Genomic DNA, 9,366 nt, shown 5'->3' on the forward strand with positions numbered 1-9,366 from the left:
ATTGGCGAAGGATGTTGATAGAAAATAGGTGGATCGGCAACAAAAGCGAGTGCGTTCGGTTGCATCGACTCGTTCTCGAAGAGCCGGAGTGTGTTGCACTCCGGTGAAGTGGTAGAAGGCGTGTTTGGTGTGCGTGCACGGTTCGGGGCGATCGAGAGCGCCCCTCTCTTTCTCTCGCCGCGTGTTCTCCTCGATCCTCGATCCTCGTCTGGCACCGCGCGCTCCACGGTGAAAGTGAGCGCATTCCATGGCCACCGCGACCACGCCCGACCAACACACTCTCGCCCTGGTCTCTTGCTCCTTCTCCTCGCGAGAGATCTGGCGAGAACGTGGCCGAGCGGAGCCTGATCCGCCGCGGGAGAGTGTCCGTGTGGCTGGCTGCTCCTCGTGCCTCGCGCTGCTCGGTGATCGTCTGGTAGGAAATTCTCCAACCCGTACCTCCATTCGCGTACTCCACGACGGGTTTCCTATTTGCGCCAAGACCACCTAGGCGAATACGCGTTTAGGGGCCCTCATCCAGTTCACCGTTGCTCCGATATGTGCCATTTTTTTACATCCACCAGTCCCCTCTCCCTATTTCTCTCTATCTCTATCTCTCCACAGGTTTCGTTTCTGGAGCTTGATTAGAGCGTTGCTCGGGTTCGAGAGGTGTTGCGTTCGGCTTCCGTTTCTTGCGGAATTGCTCTCGGTATAACGCTGTTCTCCTTTCCTCACCAACGTTGCCTCCTTCGATTCTTCGGGGTTTTGTTGGGATTCCGTGGTCCGGGAGGTGTTAAAGCGATTTCCTTTTCTGCTCGGGTAGATCGTGGACGAATGTGTATGCGGCAGACGGGGGGGACGAGTTGTGTAACAAGTGTGCAGATGGGAGAATAATATCAAGAAGGTACATAGAGTGTGTTCTACCTCTATCGTTGGTAATAAATTCTACCAGATTTATTTATACGAGCTGCTCTTCGCGGTATTCTACCAATGTAGAAGACCAAAAATTTATTATCTCCACTACCGCATTTTCCTCTTCGTTTTAATCCTCTCTTCTACATCTCTCTACAATCTTCCCCCCTCCGGAATCTCTGATCGGCGCTCGCTCTTGTAGCCGTCTTCTTCGTGTCATCCTGTCTCTCCTTCCTTCGCCAGGGGACCGAGCGTATTGAGAGATTAAACGGTGTCCGTGCAACGACCGTGTATATTTACTTTTCTTAGGTATCCAGACCACCGAGACCGTTCTTGTCCTTTTAATCGTTCACCCCAGTTCCCTCGCCTGCCTTATCGTTCAGCCGGCTTTTTTCCCCCCAAGTCGAGCGAAGCTCGTATTAGTAGAAAGTCGGATCGTCTAGGCAGCCTCGTAATTCCGCCACGCAGGAAGTGAAATATGAACGTTCGCGCTCAGACCGGCTCGTCCCTCTCCTTGGGAGCTTTCGAAAGCTGCCAATTCTTTGGAACAATCTCCAACTTCAGATTATTGCATTGTAGCCTCGAGGTCTTGATATATCGCGATTTATTCTACTTGAAATTTTGCAAAGTATCGCAAAGAGGATGCGTTATTTGTCGAGCTCGAAGATTAGCGAATTATCGAGAAGAAAATGTTGGTTGGGAATATTTGTGTAATAGGTTGGTGGCTTTACAGCTACACAGAGCTCGGAGGTCTTATTAAATCGTGGGTCATTCCACTTAAAATACTTGGCGGCAGCTCCATCATGTCTCGCGAAATGACGAATGGTTCCCCCGTACTGGAAGATGAGCCAATAATTAGCAAAAATTTATCAAACACCCCACGTCTGTCGTCGCTTTTTGCTCGCAATATCCGTTTTTACCAGCGGCCACCGTATCATTACACGGTTCCATCCAGAGTCGGAGAAGGAAACGTTCGGATTTATTAATTACCCGTGATTTATCGTAACGCGGTTTATGAGCACAGGTACTGTTACTCTCTATCCTTTCCTGAATGGGAGGGATTTTGAGCGCGCGCGCCATTATCGACGCTGGTCCCAGACGCTATCAGAAATTTATATCGCGCGTATGCACGCTTTATTATTGCTCCTTTTATGCGCCGGTTGTGTAATTACGCTGCACTGTTATAATTAGAAAGCAACAGCGTGGCGCGATCGACGCGCACAACCGTTAGAAACGCCGCAGCTTGCCCGCTGCCCTCGCGGACCTTAATTATCGCCTCCTTCTCGCAAATTGCCACTTTTTTCTCTGTTTTTCCTCCACCGTAGAGGGAAGTGGCGATCGCCGAGTGAATCGATGGACCACGCTTCCAACGGAAGTGGCGTTGTGCAAGATGAACTACCTCTTTCTACTAGCGTTCCAGTATCATTTCTCCACCGGTGATCATTCGTACCTCGCGTTTCAATAAAGCAGACTGTACGAGCTTCTTGGAAATAACGCGTTAACCCATTTAACACCATGGACAAATTTGGCCAGATTCGACTCAGCTGAAGAAACTTTTCTCGATCGACAGATACGGAAAATTTCTGCGCACTGTGGAAATTTCACGGTAGTATCTGAGAAAGCATAGCGTCCAGAAATGTTTCAATAAGACCTTCGAAAAATTTCAGCAAGGGTTAACATTCGACTTCTTTCAGGATACGGAACACCTTCGAAGGTCCTCGTTCAAGGCACAATCGAATCTAAAATTTAATCACCCGTTCCTAAATACCAAGACGCCAAGCTGTTAATGTCAAGAACACCTCGAAACACCTAATAAAGAAAGGAAGAACGCCAGGAGCAGAACAAAGGACCAGAAATCAAGGTCCTCTATCGTTCGTCTTTAAAAGATTGGAAAACACCGTTGCATTCTGCTCTAAGAATCCAGCATGAAGAACCGCAAGGTGGCACGCGATCCTAGCTGACGACTTTCGTCTACCGTAACGGTAGCTTGGGATCATCTCTCCTCGAATCCTTTGACTTGATACAGTTATGCGAACAGCCACGGTAATTTTCAGCCACGCTCGCCAAAGGCGTGGCGCGATTCAGAGGATTCAGGTTCACCGTCAGCGAGGTCGAGGGCGAACCGATCGAGGAGCAGCCGTTGCGGAACGAGCCGGACTCTCCTCTCTCTCTGTCTCTCTCCGGAGGATGAGTTAGCGGTGTCTTGGAATTTCAGGCGTGCAACTGTACCGTCCGACCCCGACACTCCGCTGTTAATCGTAGAAATTAATACCTCATGGGAATTCCTTCTTTTCAAATCGAACAGCGAAACACCACTGTTCAGAGGGTAAGAGCCGTAAAACGTGAGAACTGGACCCGCCGCTAGGACTTGATCTTTGACTTGTTACTCGTTGCTGCTCGCTCGTATCACTTTTTACCGCGATCGCTCAGCGGCGCAAAAAGGAGCATCGATAACACGAGGTGATAGAGATTAGCTGTAATAGCGATGACGCAGTCTCCGATGATTCATTGATCGGGAGGATAATAGCGGCGGTTAGAGAGGAGTGTATACTCGTAGATCTGAATGTAAATACCGATCCGAGAAGGAGAAGATGAAACGATACAAGGATGATTGTTCCGTGACGAGTAATCTCGAGATGGAAAACATTTCGCGGAACGAGCTACTTTTCACGGTCTGCCGATCGGAAATCTTCCTGCAATCGTCGTCGATCGAGAAGGGAGGCTCGCGCCGGTTGAAGATCGACCTTCCTACCAGCACGCGCTTCGTTTCACTTTCGCAATGGCAGAACGATTAATCCGTCGTCGAATTTCGAGGACGCCCTGTTGCACCGTCCTCGAATCTTTTCTCGCGGAGGTAAGTAATACCGATCGATGTACACTTAACCCTCGATTTATCCTCTTAATTGGTAGCGCATAAATCCTGGCCACATTTTTACGCAGCGACGCAAAAGTCATCTCGAAGGAGAAGGAAAGGCGGCTGCGTAAATTTCCACGGAAGATGAAACGATACGGCAATCGTACGTGTCAGGGGAATACCTATTCCGTGGAGAGAACAGAGGATGGAAGAAAATGGCGGGAAATGCGCGGACGGTGAGTCGTGTAATCGACAGGAACGCCAGCGATGGAAATACCAGGTCGGCCGTCCGGATTGGTCGAGATAGGATCTCTCGAAGCGTTTCGAGGTTTTAGCAAGCTGCCGGTAGACTTTCGTTCCGGTGCCCTACGAACACCCACGTAAGGTAACGCCACGGAGTATCGATAGGAGAGGCCACGGTACCATAGATCGAGCTCTAGCTATCGACACGTTCCGAGAGGAGCACGGGAGAGAACCGTAGATACACACCAACGCGTGTACACAGATTCCTACAAAGACAGACGTAACGGACACGTTTCACGCTTCCACGTCTCTAGTTCAGCTACACGTACACGTGTCACTTCTATAAGTGTACGTGTGTAATAGGCTGAAACGTATAGTCTGGCAGGGCGTGGTCGGTTTATGTAAGGCGTACACGTTTTTTCGTCGCCCGTTTCGCGGTCCTCGATTCCTCTCGCTACTCCCGCGCTTCGCAGGCTTGCAGCAGCGCCTCTAACGAGCCTCGTTAACGAGCGAATCGACGTTTTTCCCCCGTTTCTTTTTTTTCTCTCTCTCTCTGCTTTGGGAAAGATCGAAACCGGCTGGCTCGCTCGCTCGCGGCTCGTTCCACTTTCGTCCACGACATTTGCCACTAATTTGTTGGCTTTGTCTCGCGGCTTAGCCGTGTAACATCGGTTGCCTTTTAAAGCTCGTTCCCACATTCGATAAGAAACTCGATCGCGAAGCCGCGATCTTGCGACTGGAAAAATTTGTCGTTGACCAATTTGCCTCAACTCTGTGATATATCTCACTTTAACCGAGGACTTTTCGATATCGACAGCGGACTTTAGAAATGGGGAATTGTATAAATTCGACAAGGAGGATTTTTTAACAGAGAGCAAGTCAGACTTGACATTTCCTAGTGGTTAAAAGGATGTCATTCGGTTCCCTCATGTGAATGGGATGATCTTCGTTCGCCGGCTCGATTCATGGGATCCCCTGACATTTCACTCGTTGATAAATGTGGAAGAGGCTGGTGATCGTGTGTCAGGTACTACGGTGCACGCGCGCGTATATCGTGCTCCTCTACCCACGATCGTTTCCCCTTTGATCCTTCCCTCGGTCTGCGAAAAGAATCGTACCACACAGAGTGAGAGGGAGGAGAGAAATTACGACAGGAACCTCCTTTCAATTTTTCCATTAGGCTGACAAAGTTAACAAATTGCGGTATATATGTATATTGTTCGAGTAACACGGTGATTATAAGATTGACGTAAAACCGATTTCGCTACTAATTTCCATTCGATTAGCTATAAGCTGGTAGCTGAACAGTCTCGCTTCGATAGCACGGATTCCTTGAAACGCTTCATATCGACAAGGCTACCGTCTTCCAAGATTTATACGCGGGTTTATCTGATCTGTCGAGTAGCGCAGCCCTGAGTCTACGTCTTCGACTACCGATGTCATCGTGTGTGAATGGGACGAACTCTTACTACAGAATCCGATTCACCGTGCTGCCTGACATTTCGTTCAGGCGAGTTCGTGTGTTCTCCAGACTATCGGTGTTCTCCATTTACGGCTACCGTAGATTTCCGTAGTTCAGTCTTTCGCGTACAAGGATTAAGAATTTGACTCCGCTCTCCTGTCATTTTTCGTGATTGCGTGTCTAGATCCTGCGTCCAGAGATCCTGCAATTTTCCGCGGTTAAGTCTTCGATTTTTTCGGGTTTAAGAATTCTCGAAATTTGAAAATTCTGAACTGCGAAAAACGATAGAATATGTATTTGTCATCGAACCGTGTCTTCCTCGCGCTATTTGTTCTAGGAAATGATCTCCAGGCAAGTGTTTATGCATACAGCGAGGCGTGCCTCGAATTTGCAAGCGTCCTGCGCGGCTCTAATCCTTTGGCATTTACCAAGCAGTCCCTGCGCGTAAAATCCGCGCGTACCTTACACACGTGTCCCCGCAGCGTGCTCTTCCGCCCAATGCCAGCGACTCCCACACTCTGATTTGTTTGCTCTCGGGTCACGCTTCAGATTCCTCCAGACACGACGCAGGAAACTCTCTGTGTAGAAACGCAGTCTGCGTCTCACCTATCGCCTCGCAAATTTACCTATTTATACCTCTTACTCGATCCCTCCTCCACTTTCCTTTCACACCATAATTCTCGGAGCAGTTTTTAAGTTTCCATTCACCTAAAAAAATTGCATATCCTAAACAATCGTCGAACGTGCTAATCGTCCTTCTAAATTCCACACGTTCGAGCGCGAACTACAGATTCTAATCGTCTCCGCAAGACCACCTACTCGAACCACAATTCGCCTCACCGACGATGCCATTAATATTTCATAATTTCGTCACGAGGATGATTACTCATCCAGCATCTCATAAATGAAATTTTCAATTAGACGCCGCGCCGTCGTGAGGAAACAATTATTGAGACGTTATAAAACGTGTTCCGTGGAACGGAGTGTACCACGAGCGCGTCCCTTCGACGCTCGAATACGCCTACGCGCGCGATAAGGATCGCCGCGAGGACACCGCGATCGTCGCCAAGTGATAGGTCGAGGGATTCTCAGGCGAGCGATTTTTCATCGTCCCCGCCGAGCGCCGATAATTTGTAACGATCCACTGCCGCGATAACGAGCTCGCTCCATCACCAATGGAAATTTCCCGATGCGCCGATCGAGCCGCGTCGTCGAGCTTCAAGGTGCGTCCAGACGAATAAAGAATTCGTTACATAAATGCACTTCCTCTTCTCTTCTTCCTCTCCCTTCTTGCATACGATTACGCCTGTCTAAGGACGACTCGTTCCGCGTCGATCCAGAATCCTTTGTCCTGAATCGTTTCACCAGGTTAATATCTCAGAGAGGAGTCGAATATTCCAGTGTCATTTTTTCCACTCTTTTAACCCTTTTAGCCCTCTGCTAACACATTCGCTATCACTAGAAAATTGAGACACGGCACATGCAGTTAAGTTTCTACTTTTGCTCCAACTTCAGTTTCGATCTAAAATTCGAAGGAACGATCGACGCTGACAAAAAATCCTAAACTAAAGGGTTAAAACTGAGAGGTTTCTCTGAGAAATTGAGAACCTTTCAATCCTCTACCAACACGTTCCCAGGTCGTTAAAAAATGAATAGCACGCTGGGCGATATATTCTGGACCGTATATGCTGCGTCTATTCTAACTTCAGTTTGAGGATTGTATACCAAATAGAAAAGATGCCCGAGGAACGATCGGCACTGACAAAAAATCCTAAGTCGAAGGGTTAAAAAGGGCTAAAATAATTAATTGCAGTTAACGAAGCGTGAGAATGCAGCGGCGTTACATATTTCTCGAATTTTTTCCAATCTGAAACTGACGGCTAGGCAAAGAGAGGAAGAGAACCATCGGCGATAAAGCCCTCGCGGGAGGAAGAGTGGATCGCGGAAGTGGAAGGCGTCGGTTCAGCTTTTCGAGGTAACTGTGCATGCATCGCGGGGAGGAGGGAGAAGACGAAGATGACGGCGGCGGTCTCGTGTCGAAACCGAGGCGCAGATAAGCTCGTTTTAGCGCGAGATAGTTAATCTTCCGCTTAATCGGCTTGTTTATCTCGACGTGCTACAACCGAGGGAACGTCGGTAATGGAGGACAGCCGCGATCCCTCTGAGCGGGCTTCTTCATATTCCAACCTCTGCGTCCTGCAATTTGTCGTCTTAACCACGCGATATTTCAATCGACACCGTCTTTCATCCACCATCGAACACACACCACCATCTCACGTGTATACACGTTGGAATAAATCGACAGCGTGGAATCGCCAGGTCGCTTTTCACTACCGCTTAAATAGAAAGAAGAAGAAGAGGGGAAAAAAAGAAGCTGCGTATAATCGTAGCTTCGATCGGGCTTCGCCAAACAGTGAAAGTAATCTAAATTTATCCTTTTGGCGCAACCAGCGCCGAGCGGCTGGTTTCACGTAGCGTTCACCGTTCCGGTCTCGGCTCGAAAGATCGAGGGATCGATCTTGCACGCGGGACGGAAGAAGAAATCGATCGCGATCCTCTTTCCCGGCCCCCGTACGTTATACGATCCGTGGAAAGTGACTGTGTGACGCAAAATCGTACGCAGCAGCCACCTCTTCAGCCGAGAGCCTCTAAGAAGCAAACAGATCTCTGAATGGCGATCGTAAATCCTCCGAGTTGCATGCGTTTACGCGATCATTATCTAACCGAGGCGTGGGCAGACGAATTTCTTCCAACCGTTTCTTAAAAACGAAGCAAGTAAAGTTGACAGGAACAATCCTATTTCATCCTCGACTTCTTTCCTTTCTCACCGCCTCCCGGTCGGAACGTATCAGCGGGAAAAATGCGGGCAACGACTCAATTAATTAAAATACCTGACGGTGGAACGTTCGGAGCGGTGCGCAATTTAAAGCGCGACGCGCCAAGAGAAGCATTCGAGAAGCGACGTTTTCTATTTCTACGGAGCGGCGGTGCGTATAGGAGCAGGATTAGAGAGATCGGTGGGTGTGTTGCGCCGTTCGGATCGGGTGCGCGATCATGCGTTAAAATGAAAGGAGACGCGCGCGACGTGGCGAGATGAGAGACGAGAAAAACGAGGGAACGAGCGAGAGAGCAAGAGTCGATCTGCTCCACGGCTACACGGATCACCTAAAAGGATCGTTCGCGGCCGGATACCATCGCGGAAACCATCGTCGTGGGATCGGTAGCGTACTTCTCTTCCTTTTTTGTTCGCCTGTCGTTCTTCTTTTTTTCTCCCTCTCTCTCTCTCTCTCTCGCTTTTCTTTAATATTCATAGGTACACGCTCGAGCAAGATCGCTCAAAGAGCACTGTCCAGTCGCTCTTAGGTGTGCTTCGCTACTAGAATTCCTTCCTCTTTTTATCACCTGATGATTTATTTATTATATCTGAGACGGTACTTTATGCGAATATTTAATGGCCGGCAGCGGGATGAACGTGACTGAATACTTCGCCGGATCGATTCCGCGAGTTTCACCGTTCCACAAGAGGGAATAAATTAACCGGGGAAGCTGCGAAAATGCAAAGCAACGATCCCCGATCGTTAACAAACCGCAGGGCGTAGCTAATTGCGATCAGAGAGCGCGGTGAGATTTAATCCACGATCTGGCGATACGTATCTGGCGATACCAGCCGACGCGAACAATCGAGGCTCCGGTAACGAAAATCGGCGTATCGATACCGCGCGCTGATCGATTTTTTCCACTTTCTAAACGCGCAACCGGCGGCTCACGGAATTTCGTGATTAGCTCTGAGGCTTTTTGTCAACAGGCCACTTTGGCAATAATGCTCGTTCGCGCGTACAATTCTTGCCTCATCAGCCTCGAATTATTGCCGATCGCCGGCCAGTCCTCCGATAGTTCACTGAACCTCCTCGTGGAT

Source organism: Habropoda laboriosa, unplaced genomic scaffold (assembly GCF_001263275.1).
Source record: "Habropoda laboriosa isolate 0110345459 unplaced genomic scaffold, ASM126327v1 scaffold99, whole genome shotgun sequence".
Lineage (NCBI taxonomy): Eukaryota > Metazoa > Arthropoda > Insecta > Hymenoptera > Apidae > Habropoda > Habropoda laboriosa.